The following is a 20,419-nucleotide window of genomic DNA, read 5'->3' as shown; positions in this document are numbered from 1 at the left end:
GACTGTGTTCTGGGGAGACTGCCCACACAGGTTCCTGTCTGCTGCGATTTGCCATGTTTAAGTGTCACAATCTTCAGTTTTCCTAAACCCAGGTTTTGCCCCTTTAAGAGCTAGTTTTGCATCTTTATGAGACACTTGGCACCTTCACATTTCTTGGCCAACTCACAGAATTGGCCCCGTCCCTCTGGAGCCTCACTGTTGCCGCTGAAATGGAAGCCCAGAGAAGGGCAGGAGCAGCAGGCTCGCAGATAGAAGTTGACCAGGCGGCTGACCACAGCCTCCGCCTCAGTGGAATCATTCTGAGGGATCTGGGAGCTCATGGTTGATTGGCAATAAGGGACGAAGCTCAAAAAATGGTGTCGGCTGGTCCCAAAGGCAGAGGATACCAGAGAAAATGGTTTTCAAGTTTGCAGCTGGAAAAGAAGTTAGAGGGAGGGGTCATAAGCTGGAGCAAGAGGCATCCCTGGGTCTGTTCTGCCCAAACACTGTTGAAGACGCCAGTCCTCTGGAGCACTGGGCTCGCGGCCCACACGTGATTCTTTGCTGGCCAATGAGCCTACATGAAGCAGGAACCTCACTGGCCTCCTGAAATACAGAGCTGCCAGGAGAGGCAATCCCATCCCACCCGCTCCTGTCAGCCAGCATGTTCTTTACAAACAGTCCTAGCATTGTTCATTTTCCTCTTATAACAGACATTTCCTCAGGACCTCTGGGCACTCTCCTCGGGAAACCATCACCAAGAATAAGCCAGAAGGTAGGGCCAACCGCTGTTTCTCCCACCCAGAAAAATGTCTCTGGCTCCTGGTTTGGGGCCAATGTAAGTATTCTCAACTGCATGAAGCTGTGGGACTGTGATGGTTTCAGAATTCTGCACTTGTCTCTGAGACAAGCCTTGGCTGCACACAAAAGAAGGTGCAGTGTTGTCCATGATGCACACTGTCCCCTCCCTGTCTGGGACATTCTTATTACTATTGATGCCAAAGGCTTTCAGAATTAAAAAGAAAAAAAAAGGGCACCTACTTTCTACCATTTAGGTCCTTTCTTCCTGGGCATATATATTCACCAACCTGCTAGATTTAAACGATTTTGGTTTTCTAACTGATTGAGGCAACGTCCCTCTGGGGTAAATACCTTTTGTACTGAAACTGGATGTTCTCCAAGACTGGGAGGTCTCAGGTTCTTCTCCTTGAAATTTCCCCAGAGGAAACAGAGTCATCCAAAGAACACAAAATTCCAAGAAACTAACTAAAGGGCACCATATTCTAAAGAAAACAACCTGTACACCATAAAGGGATTCATAGAGCAAGAAATGAAGATGTAGAGTCAACATTCTCAAAGAGACAGGGGTGGATACTAGCCCAAAGAACGCAGACATCAAATGTGAAAGGACGTATTCAGCATAGACACAGAATTGTGTAAAACTATGTGGAGTCAGTAAGAGTTCCTACATCTGATCTTCAGCCACGTTCATTCTCCCACAAAACATCAAGGAAAGACAAAGGCTAATGTGCAGAAGACGAAAAGAATGTTTTCCTCTCACTCAAGCACCCCCTTCCTCAGGTGCACCCATAGTGCAAGGGAGAGAGGAACACAAGTCATCCGTGCATGTGGATTCAGGATTCTATCCACGGTCATGGATTGCGGTTAATTCACTGTGGCCCCTGTTGTGTTCAGACGGCTGTTCTGACTCTGAGTTATGGCAGATTTCATTAGCAGTAGAAAGAGGTAACAGTTTTCTATATTATATATTTAGAAAGTAATCTATCTCCATCAGTCTAAGATGTCATCCTTGCTAATGACAATGCAGATTTAGGTCTAGATTCCACTGAGAAGTCAGGACAGAGTGGAGAACCAAACCACACTTAAACACTGGCATTTCTAAGAACTAAGAAGACGACCTGGAATATCCAGGGTTCAGTTCCTGATGTAGCAGGGAGGATCACACAGAAGATCACGCAACCCTGAGAAACAGCTCCGGCTCCTTGTCTCCCCTAAAACCATTAATGCTGAAGAACCACAGGAATGGGCTTACAGGTGGGACTGTTTTAGATGGAAATGACTCATTTTTAGAGAGGGAAGAACATAGGGAAAACAATCATAGAAGATGAGGAGGGTCCTCCGGCCCCTGACAAAGGCAGGCACCTGGACAGTATTTGCCTGGAGAGCAGGAAGTTACAGACCTTGCCCCTGCATCACAGGAAAGCATCAGGCAGGAGTTTTTCTAGCTGGTCCTTGAGTTCACCTTCAACCAACTCACCCCAACAAAGAAAGTCAGGGCTGGGGTCCGTTAAGGGGACACACCTGTGTCAATACAGCCATACCCACCCATTTATATTTCAAATTACAAGATTAACTATTCTTTCCCTGGCAGCACTGACAAAAAGTCATAAACATACCAATATTTCCTCTTAGTATCCCAACCTACAGCATTGAAAGTATATTATGAACAGTGCTCATTTAAACTTCAAATGTAGGCACAAACACCTTGAAAACCTGGAACTATTAATCATACTGCAAGTAAAGTAGATTTTTAATATCTAGGTATCTTATGATAGAAAATATACATTTGAAACCTTTCCACAAAATATTCTCTGGGCCTAGATAACTTCGATCCTGGATTCTCTAAGAGTTCAGACAAACATAATCCAATTATACACAAATTATTCCAGCAAACAGAGAAAGTCAGATTTCTCCATAAGTGTACTCTTCCTTGATGGTCAGATAAACTGACCAAGACTCTAGCTGTACCCTTCACTTCTGCAGCAAGTTCTCTGTGAGCCAGCTTTCACCCTTACTGCCCTTCCCTGGACCGGCCATTGTAAAGGCCTCCTGGACCACTTCACAGAAAAGCATCACCAGATACACACCTGAAGGGGCTAAGATCTGGAAGGTAAGACCGACAGCTGTCGCACAGCACAGAGGGCAAAGCTGGCTCACACTCAACTCCACTGTCCTGTCAGGCCCCAGAGTCTAACACCAAGGTGATAGGAGTCACTTCAGAACCCACTGAATTGAGACCAGCAACCGAGCCCTTCCTGCCAGAGGAGATGGTGATGGTGTTGACTGATCAGCGCTGTTCCCAGACTTCCTGAGACACATTTCAGTTGGCACCAAAGGCATCGAGAGAGAAAGGCAAAGGCTTCCACCCTGCCCTCCCCGCATCCAGCCACTGCCTCCTCTGGGCAAAGTTCTAAGGGGAAGCACCTACCAGTGACCACTCTGAGAAATTGCCAGGAACAGATTTAAACCTGCCACTGCAAGGAACACCTGCTGCTCACGAGATGTGCTGTGAATCAGGGGAATCTAATTCCCCCTGGGCTCCTGAGCAGCATAAACAGCATCAGAGACAGAGCCCCAGTACGTTTACAGGTCTTGCAACTGACACTGATGACACCCAGCTCCCAGACACCAGGGAGCTGTCCCCTCCTTCTGGGGTCTGTGTTCTTAATGCTCCTTCAACCTTGGAGGCCCTGGTAAGGAGGGGTCAATGTGAGAATGGGGGTCATATACCAACCCTGCTACCACTGGCAAGGCAGCTGTTCCTTGAGAAGGAACCTTGTTCCTAAGAGAAGGGCTGAGTTTCCGGTCTCTCTATGCCGAGCTGCTTCCAAGTCCTGATGGAAATAAAGGTCAGAGGGCGGGTTGGGGAACAGGACTGACTGTGATGTGAGGAGTAAACTTCAGTTTACAGGGGACTCAGTCCCCTCTTCTGGGCTGCTAGGAGTTCCCTGACTCCAGGCTTGAGGAAGGATCCTGCATGCTGGAGGAACCTGAAAGACTGACCATGTTAAGATGAAGCATGAGGAAGTGCCTGTCAGGACAGAGATGCTCTGTGGAAGCTGGGCAGTGGCTAAGTCAGGATCCAACAGGATGCTCCATCAGCCACGTGCCTGCAGGCATTAATCCATCTGCCCTTATGAGATTTAACTTAATTACTGGAGCATCATTTAATGTGAAATGGTTTCCCTGATTCTATTGAGAAGTCCTTAGACTGTTGAATTAGCTTGGTAGTTCTCTCCATATGGACCAATGGCCATCAGCTCAGCCGGGCAGTCATGAATCCAGTAATGCTAAAGGGCTTTCATCCAGGTAGGCACAGCGCTCACCTCGTGCAGGTGTATCACCTGTAGTGACCAGAATCACAGCTACGTGTGCCTGTCCCTGCGGACATCACTTTGTACACTGAATGTGGGTGCAAGGAATCCATTCAGATGTGGGTGCACACATCCTCTGGATCTTCTGGGGTTTGGAGGGGTGTCCAGCAGGCAGGGCTCCATGAGGGTCTTGGCTCAGTCAACCTGAAATGAACTGAGTCTGACCCCACGGCTCTGAGCAAACAGAAGAAAGCCATGAGCTCAGTTGTTGAGAACACTTAACTTTTAAAGTTTCTACCATCAGTATAATTGTCCCTGTTCCTTGCTACTATCTTTTGACAACTAAGTGATGGAGATGAACACAAACTGTCAACCCAGGGGTCCCCACAGCACAGGGTGGGGAAGTACAGACTTTTGGGATTTTGGGTTCTGGGTATCCTTTATGGTCATTGACATGTGGTTCAAAAGGACCTGCATTCTCAGGCAAGTAACCACAACCAATGGAAATAGGAACCCACAGATCAGAGAGACCCTGAGGGTTCCACTCCTTTAAGATACTGAACTTAGTACCAAGAACACAACATTGGAAGGATTCCATGGTAGTGCGACAGACCAGGTGTCTAAGGGTCCGTATGTGCCAGATCCCTGGGGGCAAGACTACAGTGGCCCAGATTCCCAATAATCACTGTCCATATAATCAACATTCCATGATGTGTGGTGATAAATTGAAGATAAAACCTCTTCCTTAGCATCCAGAAGGTGAAAAACCTCAACTGGCTAATCTCAGAAATCTGGGAAGAGAAGGACCCCAATTCTCAACAAAAGACTCAGGCAGACAATTTAAGGGCATCCTAGGCTGGGATGAGGGGAGATTGGAAGGATGAAGATCACATAAAACTTTTATAGACACCTATGGGAGGAAAACTAAACCACCGTGACCTGGGGTCAAACTCTGCAGTAAAGGCAGGAGGACGAAACTCTCAAACCCACCTCCCTTTGTCTTCCGAGTCAACCTTGGGGTTTCAAAAGACACGGCAGTGCCTCCCTTCCCGGGCTTCATTAGCACTGATGGGCGCAAGTAAAGATAAATGTCTGAGGAGAGACACTCTGCCCTCACAAAGGACCACAAATTGATCACGTTCAAGAGAGTAGAAGCGTCTCTCTGAGAAGCTTACATCTAAAAAGAGGATCGTTCGGCAAACTAAAACATACTAGGAACGACTTCAGCTTACGTTTCCCCTAAATGATAGGACTATAATGAATTGTCTACCATTAGAAATGCTATAACTGACATAGTAAAGTGTTCGTACAGAAATGAAACATAAAACTTTGGCACCCACTTCACTGCAGTGTAGTAACAGACGCTAGACACTCTCCACAGGATACTTCTTGGAAAAAGGACTACATTCAAGTCAGATTGACAGGATGAGTACAGGCGAGAACACAGCTCCATCAACATGAGGTAAACATAGAATTCATCACTCGGGCTAACTTGTCATTCTGTGAGTGGTTGAGTTCCTATCGAGTGTTCCTCGTGCGGTGATAGTCACAGACATGAGGGCAGCTCCACCGAATTCTGCGAACCATCAGCGGCTCTGGAAACACTGGAGTAGAAGAGGCTGACAAAGGTTTTAGACAAGGGTGTTATATGCTTTTGCTCTATAAAAAAATTATCGAGAGTTAATATGGAATAGGTTCCACATAAAACATTTCTATGAAGACAGGGGCTGTGTTTTGGGGAGAACTCCCCACACAGGTTCTTGTCATATATTTGCCATCTTTAAGTGTCATACAATCTGTTAAGTTTTTCTAACTCTGGGTATTTGCCACTGGAATTGACAGACCATCTTTGTTAAGAAAAGAGAGTCAGATACCCAAGGATACATTTTCAGGAGACCTTCCTAGGGATGTGGGCTAGTGAAGATAGGAACTGGAAAAGGGCTTCCTGCTCCCTCATCTTCCTGTGGAAGGCCCCATTGCCTTTCGTGGTCATCTCAACTTTGTACAGAGACACAGGAGCTCTTATCTTCCAATGGCCGAGGCTTTTGAGATCAGATGTGTGTAGTGCCACCTGCCAGTTCGTTTTGTCTAAGGCTTTCTTCACCCTACATAAAGGAAGACGGACTTGCCTCTTTCCATCCTGAGAGTGACACGATAAAGCGACTAGTCACTGGCAGGAGGGTCAAGAAACACGGGAAGAGCAGACACAGCTAGCGTGGAGGGCGTCTGAACCTGCCCCATCTGTATCAAATCACAAGCTGCCAGCATCGATCATATACAAACAGAAAACCGAAGCACTTTACGGGGAACCAGCGAGGAGCCCACTGAATGGAGCTGTAACATGCCAAGACTAGGTCACACAGCCCACCTCTGAAGACTCAAATAGGCTTATAACTCTGCTCTCTAAGGCATGAGGAAGAATTCCAAATACACACCAGGAAGCAACAAGCAGCTCAGAAATCTATTCCCATGACATCATTGGCAACTGGAATTCCACCTTAGCACAATCATCTGGGCTGAATTGGTCTGGTACTTTATGCAAGGGGCATCAGAACACAGGGTGCTCCAGACTCACAGTAGATTCATCCCTGACATCCATATATACTCTCAGTCCAATGGCTTAATTCTCACCAGATTTACTGCCAGAGGAACTAAGATGCATGATTCTCTGTGCTTCAGAGACTAACGGTGTCCCTGATTCGCACAGGCTTGTGGTCAGTAGAGCTGCCAGGAGAGGCACATCCTTCACCCACCTACTGGTAGACAGTATGTTCTTCATGAGCATTCATTTTCTCATCATAGCCATTCCTCAGGACCCCTGAGCCATTTTCCCCAGAAAATCATCACCAAGAATAAACCAGAAAGTGGCTAATGCCCAGACATATGGCCAACAGTTGCTTCTCCCACCCAGAAAATGTGTCTCTGGCTCAGAGCTCTGGGATAAAGGTCAGTTGTTCCCATCTGTGTGACACTGTGGGCTTGTGATGGTTTCAGAATTCTGCCCATGTCTCCCAGACAAGCCTTAGCTGCACACAAAAGGAAGTACAGTGTTGTCCACGATGAGCACTGTCTGGGACATTCATATTACCATCGGTGCCAAAGGCTTTCAGAAAAATGTTAGTGTCCAGCTCCAAGTTCCTAGCATTTATGTCTTTGCTTCCCCTAGGAAACTTTCAAGGAGCAGCACCCAAGACAGCCCAGGTCTGAAGAACAACTAGGTACAGTACAAAAGGTGTTCAACACAGGTGGACAGCAGCTCAATTAAAAAACTGACATTTTAAACAGAGCCTCTCCTCTTATATATATGCTCATGCAGAAGAGTCACCACAAGAATTCACAGGTCCAAGGAAGTCACCTTAAGGGCACCATTTTCTTAAAAAATTGAACCCGTGATTAGCAGATCAAGAAATTCAGATATGAAGTCAGTGTACTCAGAGATACTGGGAGGGATATTAGCCCAACAAAGCAAGAATATAGACAAAATATAGATGAAACATTAAACATAAATATAGTGCTATGTAACAATATACAGGATTACTAATAGAAGGAACAGAGCTGAGGATCAGTTGAAGGAACTCTTGGCAAGGCATCAGGAAAGGCAAGGCTATCGCATAAAAGACAAAGGGACAGGACATTTTCATGTCACGTGAACATCCCCTCAAGGGCCCCCAGAGTGCAAGTTTTTTAATCCTGTTTCTATTAAGAAGTCAGGACTGACCATCAAAGTAAATCCCACTTAAACAGTGGCTTTTCTAAAAATAAGGAGACCTGAAATATCCAAGGTTAAATTTCTATAGAGTCAATCTTGGAGCCCGGAGGATCTCACAGAGGATCAAGAAACCCTGAAGAATAGCTCTGTGTCTCTTCTAAATCTAATGAAGAACCACAGGACTGGGCTTACAGATAGAACAATTTCAGCTGGAACTGTCCATTTTTACAGAAGGCAATACAAGGGGAAAACACCCCATGATGAAAGATGAGAAGTGTCCGTGCCCCCGACAAAGGGAAGCATCTGCTCTGTGACATGTCTGAAGACCAGGAACCTCTAAGACCTTGTTTCTGCATCACAGGAAAGCATCAGGTCAGGAGTTTCCTAATTGGTCAAGTCTTTAGCCTTCAACCAACTCACCCCAACAGGAGAAGTCAGGGTTGTTTCCATTAAGATGACCCACCTGTATCAAGAAATTCAGGTAAACAGGTTTGGAGCTCAACATGAGATGACGGGAAGCCCTTTCTTCTACAATGTTTGTCTTAGAGTAATTCATGACATTTAAGGGAGATCTAACATACAGGTAGATGTAATTTGTCAGTCTTAAACAATACATTTTCATGTATTGTAGCCGAATGAGTTTGAAAGAGACAAATCATTCTTTGAACACAATGAGAGTTCATTGTTAATTTTTGGCAGTCTAAGGTGTGTCATATAAGCAGCAAATCTTGGAGACAGAAGAGGTGGACATAGGAGGTGAATGGGGTCTAGGGTGTGTGTAAAGGATTTCCCTACGAGAGGTAAAGTCTTCATCACAGGAAGATAGGGAGCTCCCTGTTTTCATAGGCACTGAACCTGTCCTTCTTTTGCTAAAAAGGAAATCCAGGAGGTTAGACATTCTTTTGGAAAGACTGGTCTGCCCCCTGCCTCAACCTCACTTTTTCAATCCACTTTTATCCATACAGAGCAACATCTCAGACGCACAGGAGACAACCCAGGCTAGTAAGGTGAACACAAAGAACTTGGCAGAGTTGGTGGTTAAATAACTAGACTCTTGTCCCTAGCAGTGACAATTCTTAGGCATTGTACACAGATCTTCAAAGCGTTCTCTGGGGGATTAAACCCTAGTCCATTACAGGTATCCAGCTGATACTGCCCCTTTCGATGTCCATTCCCTCCCCTCACTTCTGATTCACCCCTCCTTTCACTGGGCTTTCTGGGATCACTTTGAAGAGTAATATTCTATATCTGATTTGACCACAGATAATAACATAGTGTTATATTCCTGGATCAAAAATAGTATTTGGAAAGACAAAGCAAAACCACTCATAGAATCCACCAACAGCAAATTAATCTCCATTAATCAGAATGCTAAGATACTTGATCCCGGCAGAAAGCACAGATGAGGATAAGGGATGGAATTAGAGGTGTAAGGAACCTCTTTCTCAGGGGGGAAAAGGCATTATCAATGGCTGTATCTCAGAGGCTTCAGCTATGGAATCGGATAAGCTTTGCTGCTGTTGGACTGATCTATGCCTTTCCTACTGAAAGGAAGACCCAGGAGTACTGACATTTTCCTGAAACAGGTAGGCATTTCTCCAGAGCCTGCAGGGATCCACAGCACATTTCTAAACCTTTTTTCAACACAGCACAGCAGTGAGGTACACTCCTCTGCTTCTGCACTGTCATTCCTAGGGAGGTCACACCTGGCTTAGTCAACAAAAAGACATGGGAAGTTTAAGAAGAGACCATCTCCTTTTAAAGGGAAGGATCTTGAAGCTAAGACAGCACTTAACGCACACCTCATGATGATTCCTTATTTACCTGACCCCAACCAACAGGGACATCAATGATGCACAAGCTGACTCTTGAGCAACCTCCATGACCCCATCAGTTAAGAGACTAGTCTTCCTTTACCGTGGCTCCCTCTGTAGGTGAGCCTGATTTCTACTCATCACCTTCTAGGTAGGGCAGCACAGGGAAGCTTGGGGAAAAGGAGGCCCAAGGAGAAACCCACTGGAGAATAAAACAGCCCTCTGTACCTTCCATGCAGACATGCCTATTTATTTAAACATGTCCCTCTAAGCTAGTCTGCTAGGATTTCAGGTAAGGAATATACCCCTCCTCTGAACTTGGTGGGGATTTCTGTGCAGCAGTAAAATAGGAACTAGGTCTCTTCACGGATATTGTCTTCAAAGATACAATTTGCTCTCTTTACCAGCATTTCTTTTCAAATTTGCAGGTACAGATGGATGGTGACCATCATAAACTATCTTTCAGGGAAGAATCCTGGAAAGTCAGTTCTTCATAGTCACCAATCTACACTACATACATAAAATTCTCCATGTCCTACTTTAGGGGAGCGGGTATTCATGAACAGGTAACAATCCAAGGTCGTATCAATAATAGTACACAGCTACATCAAAGTGGAAAGGAAAATGTATGGTTTATCTCTAGTGCTAATCTCTTGCTATACGAGTGACTAATGTCAGCATAGTCTGACCCAACCAGGGTGATCTTATTCAGGTGAAGTCACTGATTCAGGACCCTAAACACATCTGAAAAGCTCGCCCTTGCCATACTAATGGTGGTCATCACGTCAGTGGCAGAGATCCTGGGGCCATCTTAGAATTTTGCATGTGAACAGCAAGTGTTCCCTCTAAGATCATCTTTACTTAGCCAGTGATGGTTAAAACCACACTTTCTGCAACCTAAGGGGAAAAAAGTAAGGCAAGATGCGGGCTATAAGAAGATGCTAAATTCAAAAGTCCATATGAAACAGCAAATTGAAGCAGACAGAAACTTAGAAGTGAGCCAGTTGGTTGAACTATTGTACTTGCAAAGCAATCCTGTCAACAAAGTGTGTCCCTCTGGGCTGCACATTCTTTATAGCTGAAGAGCATCGAAGGATGTTCTCAGCAAGCCCACACACTCAGACTAGGTTACCTGAAGAAACTACCTCAACTCAACCTTGATGAGCAAGCAGTTCAAGAACTGCTACATCAAATGCAGAAAACAGTAGCGCAGAATTCAGCAACGGCTGTCAGCAGAAGTGCCAACCAGATTATATCAGTGGCGAAGGTGGTGGCCCCATTATACAGAACTGCTGCAAACATTTGCCCCGTGAGTCCTGGAATTTCCTGTGACTTTGCCACCCAGAACAAAGGGAGCACGTGGCAAGGAAGGCTGAAAGCCTGTGACTCAGAGCCATGGGTATGAGTGTCTGGGAGAGAAGATCTAATTGACCCAGACCCACAAAAGTACTGCTCATTGTTAACACTCACTGAGAATTGTCTGTGTATAAGTTGGTGCACTCATACTCAACTCTTCCAGGGAAGCTGTAAAGTAAGGCAGCTCACCTGGACGTCACAAGTATGCAGGGAAGGAAGTTTCCCTTTTTTAAGATGTAGGAACAACAATATTGGCTAGACAAAAGTAAAAGGGCAAGGTTCTATCCATCAAGGGCTCAGGTGTTGGGCATCACCACCTACCTCCTTCCCCACTCACAGACTTCTGGACAGAAGTCAAAGAAACATATTTTTGAAAGGATTCCCCTTTGAATATCAGTGCAGGGTCTAGTCAGGCCATGCTCTGGATTTAGGCTTTGCCAAGCTTTGCACATAAGGAAAGTGGTGGAAAAAACCCCTCAGTCTCCCTTTTGAGGCAATCATGGGAGTAGCAAATGGGAAGACAGCATGGCTTCCTTTGAAATAACAGGAGCTGGAGAAGGTGGAATATCAGGACAGATTATGCTATTTTGAAAGAAAAAGTTGGAAATTGTTCAAATACAACTTTTTCTAGCAAACAAGGCAACACAGCCTCCATTCCCTGTATAGGCGAGATGAAATCTCTCCCCTGGATATGACTCTTTCTCTTTCTAACAGCTCTGATGCCTTCAATTCCAGCGGGCTAATGGTGTCTGAAAAACATATTTGGGGGTACATGATAAAGGATGGGTGCTTGGGAGGGAACAACATACACATAATATGGTATGTTTCTCTGCTCTGTAGGTTACAAGCACCCTACTCCACCTCCAGGACCATCTTCTCCTATCATATGTAGCTCAGGTTCACGTACACGAATCAGCTCTTTGCTAGGATATCCTAATCCAGTGGACAGCTCATGGAAAATGCACCAGCAAGAATGCTCGAGGGACACTCTTCTGCTTTAGCTCTGCCATCCCTAGAGGGGTTCAACCTTAGCCTCAGTCAATAACAAGGATAATGGAGGATGAGGGGAGGTCGCTTGCTTTACAAGGGCATAATCCTGAAGGTCAGTCATTTCTTTTGCTTATATTCAATGCCAGTGCATTGCTGTATGATAACAGCTAATAGAAATAAAACAGGTGTATCACCTTTACTCAAGCTGACTCATGAGGAAGTCATGTGCCCATGTAAGTTACATGCATGCAAGGTCCTCCCCAGCCCCTTCCTCAGGGCAGCTACCTCTAAGAACTTCTCCTGGATCAGCACAGAGTTTAGCAAAAATCAAACAACAAACTGGCAAAAAACCACACACCAATTATCCCATCTTCCAGACAGGTCCAATCTTTACAGAATTCTTTCAATGATCGTCTAAGATTTAGAGGAAGGGCTATAGGCCCCAAGTCCTCCTCAGTGGAAGAGTAGTGCTTGTGGGAAAAAGAAAGCAGATCTCTTTACCAATAATTCCTTCCACAAAAGCCAATTTTCTCCTCCTAAACTATGAAATTTTCATGAAAGTTAGATGGTGTGGTAGGAGAGAGGGTGTCAAAAATACCTACGGCCGAGGACCACGAGCTCGTCTCTCCTCCTGGCTATAACCAAAGCACAACTGCTAAACAACCATGGAAAAAAAGACTGGAGCCTAGCAAGAAAGATCTTCAACTGGAAACATAAGGAGGGAACCACAGTGAAATGGTAGGAGGGGCGTGCTTGCGATATAATTGGACCCCATACCCACCAGGTGGCCGACCCACAAGCTGAGGGACAATTAAGTCGCAGAGGGCCCCCCCCCCACAGAAGTGAGCATTCTAAGCCCCACATCAGGCTCCCCAGCCCAGGGTTCCAGCATTGGGAGGAGGAGATCCCAGGACATCTGGTTTTGAAGGCCAATGGGGCTTATCTCCAGAAGCCCCATAGGACTGGGGGAAATAGATTTCATTCTCTTGGGAAGCGTACACAGAATCTCATGTGCACCAAATCCAAGGGCAGAGGCAGTGATTTCACAGGAACCTGGGCCAGACCTGCCTGCTGGTTTTGGAAGGTCTCCTGGGGACGTAAAGTACAGCTGTGGCTCACCGAGGGGACATAAAAGCTGGTGGCAGACATTCCAGGAGTGTCCATCTACATAGGCTTTCCTGGAGGCTGACATCTTGACTAGATTATTAGCACCAAGACTTGGCCCCACCCAACAGCCTGTTGGGAAGCCTCAGGCCAAACAATATACAGGGTGGGAACACAGCCCCACCCATCAGCAGATTTCCTAAGCCACAAATGCCTCTAGACACAGCCCTACCCACCAGAGGTCCAGGACTTGAAGCTTCACTCAGCAGTGGGCAAGCACTGGCTCCTCCTGCCAGGAAACCTGCATAAGCCTCTAGTCCTACCTTGTCCACTGGGGGGGCAGATACCAGAAATAAGAAAACAACAATCCCAAAGCCTGTGGAAGGAATCCACAAACACAGGCCAGACTCTACACTGGGACTGGCTGGACCCTGGCCCTTGGGTGACAAGAGAAGAGTGTCCTGTTGGGACACATAGGACATGTCCCACAGAAGGCCACCTCTCCAAGGTCAAGAAACATAACTAATCTACCTAAAAATACAAATAGAAAGATAGACAATATGAGGCAGCAGAGGAATATCTCCCAGGCCAAGGCACAAGATAAAATCCCAGAAGAAGAAATAAGTGATGAAGAGATATGCAATTTATCTAGGAAAGAGTTTAAAGTAATTGATGCCAAAGATGTTCAGAGAACTAAAGAGGAGTATAGATGCACAGAGTGAAGTTTTTAGCAAAGAGTTGGAAAATATAAAGAATATCCAAACAAAGTTGAAGATAATGAATAACATGCTATAAGGAACCAGGAATAGACTAAATGAGGCAGAAGAATGGATCAGTGAGTTAGAAGACAGATTCTTCTATGGAAATCACTACTGCAGAACAGAAAAAAGAAGAAAAGAATGAAAAGAAATGAGGATAGTTAAAGAGAGCTCTGGCACAACATGAAGCACACTAATATCCATATTATGGGGGTCCCAGAAAGAGAAGAGAGAGAGAAAGGACCTGAGAAAATTTTTGGAGAGAATCACTGAAAACTTCTCCAACCTGAGAAAGGAAACAGTCACCCAAGTTTAGGAAGCGTAGAGAGTACCACACAGGATCAACCCGAAGAGGAACACACTGAGGCACATAGTGATCAAATTGACAAAAAATTAAGGATAAGGAGAAAATATTAAAATTAGCAAGAGAAAAGCAAGAAGTAACATAAAAGGGAACTCCTATAAGGTTATCAGCTGATTTTTCAGCAGAAATTCTAGAGGCCAGAAGAGAGTAGCATGATATATTTAAAGTGAGAAAGGGGAAACCTTACAACCAAGGATACTCTATCAAGCAAGGCTCTCATTCAGATTTGATGGAGAAAACAAAAGTTTCACAGATAAACAAAAGCTGACAGATTTCAACACCACCAAACCAGCTTTACAACATGTTAAAGACATTCTCTAGTCAAACCATAAGAAAAGAGAACAAAAAGAGGAAAGAGAAGAAAAAAAAAAAAAAAAAAAGGAGACCTACAAAAGATTGCTTTGGCTGTTCGGGGTCTTTTGTGGTTCCTTACAAATTTTGGAATTGTTCTAGTTCTGTGAGGAATGTTGCGAGTATTTTGATGGGAGTTGGGTTGGATCTGTGGATTGCTTTGGGTAGTGTGGCCATTTTGATAATGTTGATTCTTCCAATCCCAGAGCACAAGATACCTTCCATTTCTTTGTATCATCTTCAGTTTCCTTCATCAATGTTTTACAGTTTTTGGAGTATATGTGACTTCCTTGGTTAAGTTTATTTCTGGGTATTTTGTTGTTTTTGATGTTTATGCTAGTTATAAAGTTCTGGTTTTTGAAGTTAAAAGAAAAAAAAAGTGAATGAATGGCTGCAAGTGGCAAAATACCCTTCTTATGGGTGAGCTGTATTCCATTACATGTGTATGCTGCATCTTCTTTATCCATTCATCTGTTGATGTGCACTTAAGAGCTTCCATATCTTGGCAATTATAAAGAATGTTGCTGTTGATAGTGGGGTGTATGTATCTTTTTAAATTAATTCTTATTTTGTGGTTGGCTTTATTCCTTTGATAACTATATAAGTTTAAAAAGCTAAAGCACTAAATGTTCTTAGAAACAATGAAAAGTACATATAGGTAAATTTTTAAAAAATATTGACAGTATATTGTGTATATGTATTTACATGCAATATATTGTATATGTGCAGTCAAATTGTAACAATTTTACCTAATAAAACTAAAAAATGAAAGAAAAAAAAACTATGGCCAAGGGAGAATTCTAGAAACACCCAACAACTTTCAGCAAACCACCAACACTTAAAGGCATAAAATTCCTCAGAACCTATTCAGTAAAGGCCCCTATTAAGACAGGAGGAACATCCCCAGGGTCCCTTCCATTATAAAGAATGGAAAAGATCTAAAATTAAAAAGCTGACAGAGGTGAGGAAGGGCAGCTAAATCAAAACAATAGGGATAATATGATTGAGCACACTGCAAACTGCTCCTTGTAGGAGCAGCTGAGGTGGAAATGGGTCTCTTTACAACTATCTGATGAATGGAAGAGAGGAAACTCTCACCTCCTGAAAGATACTGCTTTGAGTTGGTGGCTTGGGAAATACCCAGAGACATGATATGTCATATTCAACACTAGAGGAGACCTCCATCTGATGGCACATCCCAGGAAATGTAAAGGGTTAAAACCCTGACATCCAACAGGTGGGTCCAGGATATCATCTTACTGTTTCAACAGAAGCATTCCTCCTAGGCATGCGGTCCTCAGATGCTCAGTATTTCGAAAAAGAATAAAGACAGTGCTGTCATCATCTAACAGGAAGAGATTCCCTACACTGAACTCCTCCCCAATTGTGATGATCAGAATTGTGTGTTGCGATTCAAAAATCAACGTAATTCATCATAGTACTAAAGAAGAAAAACTTCATGATCATTTCAGTAGGTGCAGAAAAAGCATTCAAAATTCAACACCAATTCTTGATTTTTAAAAGTGTCAGGCTCAAAAGGAAAGGAAATTTCTCCAATCTGATAAAAGGCATCAAATGGAAAACACAGAGTTCACATTATACTTAGGAGTATGAATGCTTTCCTCTTCAGATGAGGGGAAAAAGCAAGGAAGTTCCAGGGTCTCTAGCCAGTGCAATAAAGCAAGAAAAATGAAGCAAAAGACATCCAGATTGGAAAGAAAGTAGTAAAACTATTCAGATGTCTCATTGATTATATGTTGAAATAATGTTTTGGGGTTAAATATAATTTTAAAAGAATCGTGTGTGTTGAAGAGATGCCTCTGAACTGCTTTTATTAGCAATTTTTCATCAATAAAAGATGCAGTCATTTTTCTGGGTATTTGCCAAGGTAATTAAAAAAATCTGTGTCAGGAAAGAGCAGCAGTCACTCATAATAAGCATTTCAGGAGACCATTCTTAGGGAAGTGGGTTCATAATGACTTGAGGAACTGGAAATGAGCCCCCTGCTTTTTTTCTTGCTGAAGACAGATGCAGCCTCTGTGCCCCTGCCAGCTTTGCAAAGACGAACGGGGCTCCTGTCCTCTGACAGAAATTTCAGAAAACAATATAGGGCTGGCAGTTAATTTTCACTTGAAGACTTCTTTCAGCCTTTGCTGAGGAAGAATTCAATTTTCCTCCTGACAGTGCACTGGTAACCAGTCACCAACAATATAATCCAAGAACCAGTGACCAGTAAAAATCAAGATGAAATAGCCGGAGTAAATCTAGACTTCACAGCCCCCATCCTTGAGCATTTACTTTTGAGATACAAGAAGTTAAGGTCAGAAAAATAAATGACAAAAATATCTCTAGGAAACAGTTGACAGCACTGATAGGAATACAGCCAGCTGAGACATCCTATTAAGTCTATACTGTCAGGTGGAAGAGAAAGTCAGATTAGACATGGGGACCCAACTTCAAATCCAGACATTTATTTTCCTGATGCAAATCACTCTCCCAGGGCAACCCTGTCCAGGCTAGGGGAAAAAGAAAAAAAACATCCAGGTGTAGTCTGGACAAGTAGACTGGCTCATCACCGTAGACTCTCAGATCCACTAAGTGTTCCTCAAACTTCTGTCAGAGAAGCCAAGATGAGACAAAAGCGCTCCTGCCCAGAGCTGGCCTGTGAGGTCCCTGCCTCGCAGTAGCTCATGGGTCAGCAGGGCGGCCCAGAGAAGTGGAACCCTTGTCACCACACATCAGCAATGCACGTCTGTCTGACATGGTCTGAAAATTTTTCCTGTGGCACCCATCCTCTAGGAACTCAGAAACATGTTTCCTGAAACGTATCACCAGACACAATCAGAGAAGGGAAAAGTCTGGGAAGACAAGCCTAGGACAAATCCCAACCCAGAAAATACACTAGACTCACGTTGTTACCTCACAAGATACACTGAAGCCCAAGCTTCAACGTCACTGTGGTGACTGGAACAGTCACAGAATTCTCCTCCACGTTTCCAGACTGGTCCCTGGCTGGCCAAAGCAGAAAGTTCTGCTAGGGACCCATCATGAGCACCGTCCCCTCGGCTTTTCTGGGTCAGTCTTATTGCTGGCGGTGTCAAAAGCCATAAAGTTAAGGAGCGCCCAGCTGAAGCCTTCCTATAGTCAATCTGCACTTCCTACATGCATTTCCAGCAGGTACGCCCTATACCTTATGGTCTACAAGCACCCATCAGCTTAGCGAATAGATTTACAGCAACTCGAGTGGACCATCCTGCAACAGGACTGAGATCTGACACATGTTGTGAGATGATCCATTCCCCCCAACTATATTTTTGGGAAGAGTAACCAAAGCCCATGCAAAAGGAGCCCACAGACTAAGGAGGGCTGCACTCGAAGGTACCAGCACAGTAAGATATGAGTCCATGACCCATGAATTCATCATTGGAACATGATCTTACAACAGTGCGAAGTGCCAGAGATATGAGATCTCAAGGGGTTCAAGCCTTGGGAAAAGACCTGGCAACCCAGACCACAGGAAGGAAAATATACCATATGAAATACACCTAATTATACATCCTGAAACAACCCATTCTCATCTATTGTGTGTGTGTGTGTGCGTGTGTGTTAGAAGAGAACGAGTTTTAAGGAGAAATCATGCTTCGAATACAGTGAAGTTAATTATTGTTAACTTTTGGCAGCCAAGGTATACAGGCAGGCTTTGTAGAAGACAGAGGTAGGGGTAAGTCTGGATGGGATCTAGGGACCCTGTAAAATTCTTCCTGTGATGGGGGCTTTTCCCCTCTCCTAAGAGGTTGGAGAGGGAACACCTTGCTTCAGTAGCACTGAACCTGTCCTGCTCAAAGGGAAACCTAGGACACACGGGCTGTGCCCTGCAACACCTTGCCTTCTCAGGCCCCTTGTACATACAGTCCCATCTCAGTTGCACAGGGGAAGGATACCTTAGGAGGTAACCACAAACAAGGTGGCAGACAGGGGCAGTCCGTAAGTGACTGGACTCTTGTCCCTCGGTTGAGTCAATTCTGAGGTGCATTATGGTTCCTCAGAGGATCCCCTATGGGACTGAGTCGAGGTGACCAGCTCAATCATACCCAATCCAGTGGCTGCTCATAGCATGCCATCTCTGGTTCGCTCCTCCCTTCTCTGGGCTCTCTGTTATATGACAAGGGAGAACTCAGGCACAGATGTATTAAGGCTGCTAATCAGATGACTTGAAAGAGATTACCCTGGATGTTGCCCATGGGCACCATGTAATCACAAGGGTGATTAAAGGGATAGAGTAGAAGAGGGGATTCAGAAGTGGAGGCAAGAGCAGTTTCAAGATAAAAGGTAAACTTTGAAGAAAAAAGTACTGACTCTGAAGATCAAAGACGGGGCCCACGACATGAAAAGCAGGGAGCATTAGAAAGTAGAAAAGACAAGGAAAGAAAGCGTCTTCTAGAAAACCAAAAAGGAACACAACCCAGCAAACCTGATTTTATCCAAGTGACACCCATTTCAAACTCTAATCTCCAAAACTGACAGATTAGATTTTGACTTAAGTGGAAACTTAGTGATTTGTCAGAGCAGTAATAGGAGATAAACACAGTTCCTGCCCGAATACCTTATTTCAGACTCCATGTTCAGGGGAGTCCATACTAACTCACTGAGGTTGCTTTTATACTTCAAAAAAATAGGATTCATAAATATTCTTCCCCTGGCAGCCCTGATCAAGAAGAAAACTGTCATAAAATGAGAAACATGTCTTCTTAGCCTCCCAACCTATAGTATTGAAACGGTATAAACAGCGTTCATTGAATGCATTTGTGCTTCTATATTTGAAGTTTAAATTCAAAGACTTAAATTACTAAAGTTTACCCCCAGGGCTCAGGGATCCTGGGGCCATCTTAGAATCCTGCCCACTGCTAATATTATCTTTACTCAAGCCAGCAACAGGGGTAAAAACCACGCTTTCTGCCCTCAAAGGGAAACAAGTTGAGGAAAGATGTGTCCTATACAAGGTGGTGACTTCAGAGGCCACATGTCAAAGGAAATTGAAGCAGACAGAGCAATTTAGAAGTGACCCCACTAACTGAACCACTGTATACCCAAAGAAGTCTTTTCAGCTGTAAGAACGATGCAGCCCCTGTGGGCTCCCTTTGGCTCTGCTGACAGTATTGAAAGATGTGCTCATCAAGCCCACACACCCAGATTGTATACCTGGAGAAACTCTCGACCTTGACCTTGATAGACAGGTAAACCAAGCCCTATTACATTAAACGAAGAAAGCAGTATCACAGAATTGGGCAGCGGTCAGAAGCCATGGCCAGACTGTTTCAGAGGAGGAAGAACATGGGGAAGAGGAAGAACATGGGGAAGAGGAAGAACAGAACAGCGGCAAGCATTTGCCCTGTGGGTCCTGGCATTTCTGATGCCTGTGACCCTGCGATGCCTATGTGTTCTGGCGCCTGGAGGGGCTGCTGCCCCTGTTTGGAATTCTCCATGGGATTCTCCACCTCAGGATGGCCAGCAAACATGGCTGGGGATCACTAGACCTTGTTAGGTCTCCATTTTCTGGGACAGATCAACTTATGCAATTCTACCCTCCCATGGAAGATGATCCCAGCATCCCAGATCACATCTCTCCCCAGTGTCCCACCTGCTAGGAGCCAGCATCCGTCTTCAGTATGGCGGTGTGGGGCACACCCAGTGACTGACATGTCATATTCAACACTAGCATGAGACCTCTATCTGATGTCACATCCCAAGAAATGTAAAGGGTTAAAATCCTGAGGTCCAGTGGATGGACCCAGGGGTGTGTCCAGCACAAATGGTATCATTTTACTGTTCCAACAGACCCACTCTTCCTGGCCACAGGGTCCCCAGATGCTCACTGCTGG

The 20,419-nt window shown here is 44.6% G+C and overlaps 2 long non-coding RNA genes across 4 annotated transcripts in view; one reads left to right on the top strand and one right to left on the bottom strand.

The window, feature by feature from the left end:
- The window catches only part of LOC116667949, a 173,661-nt gene that overhangs the window by 31,972 nt on the left and 121,270 nt on the right, over positions 1 to 20,419 (bottom strand). The window lies entirely within an intron of this gene.
- LOC116667952 lies at positions 7,049 to 13,415 on the top strand. The gene is made up of 3 exons (XR_004324954.1): positions 7,049 to 7,059; positions 11,990 to 11,993; positions 13,067 to 13,415. It is a non-coding gene; the product is annotated as an uncharacterized LOC116667952 (long non-coding RNA).

This window comes from Camelus ferus, chromosome 2 (assembly GCF_009834535.1).
Source record: "Camelus ferus isolate YT-003-E chromosome 2, BCGSAC_Cfer_1.0, whole genome shotgun sequence".
Taxonomy (NCBI): Eukaryota; Metazoa; Chordata; class Mammalia; order Artiodactyla; family Camelidae; genus Camelus; species Camelus ferus.
Note: the sequence above shows the minus strand (reverse complement) of the source record. Positions and strands in the feature narration are given on the sequence as shown.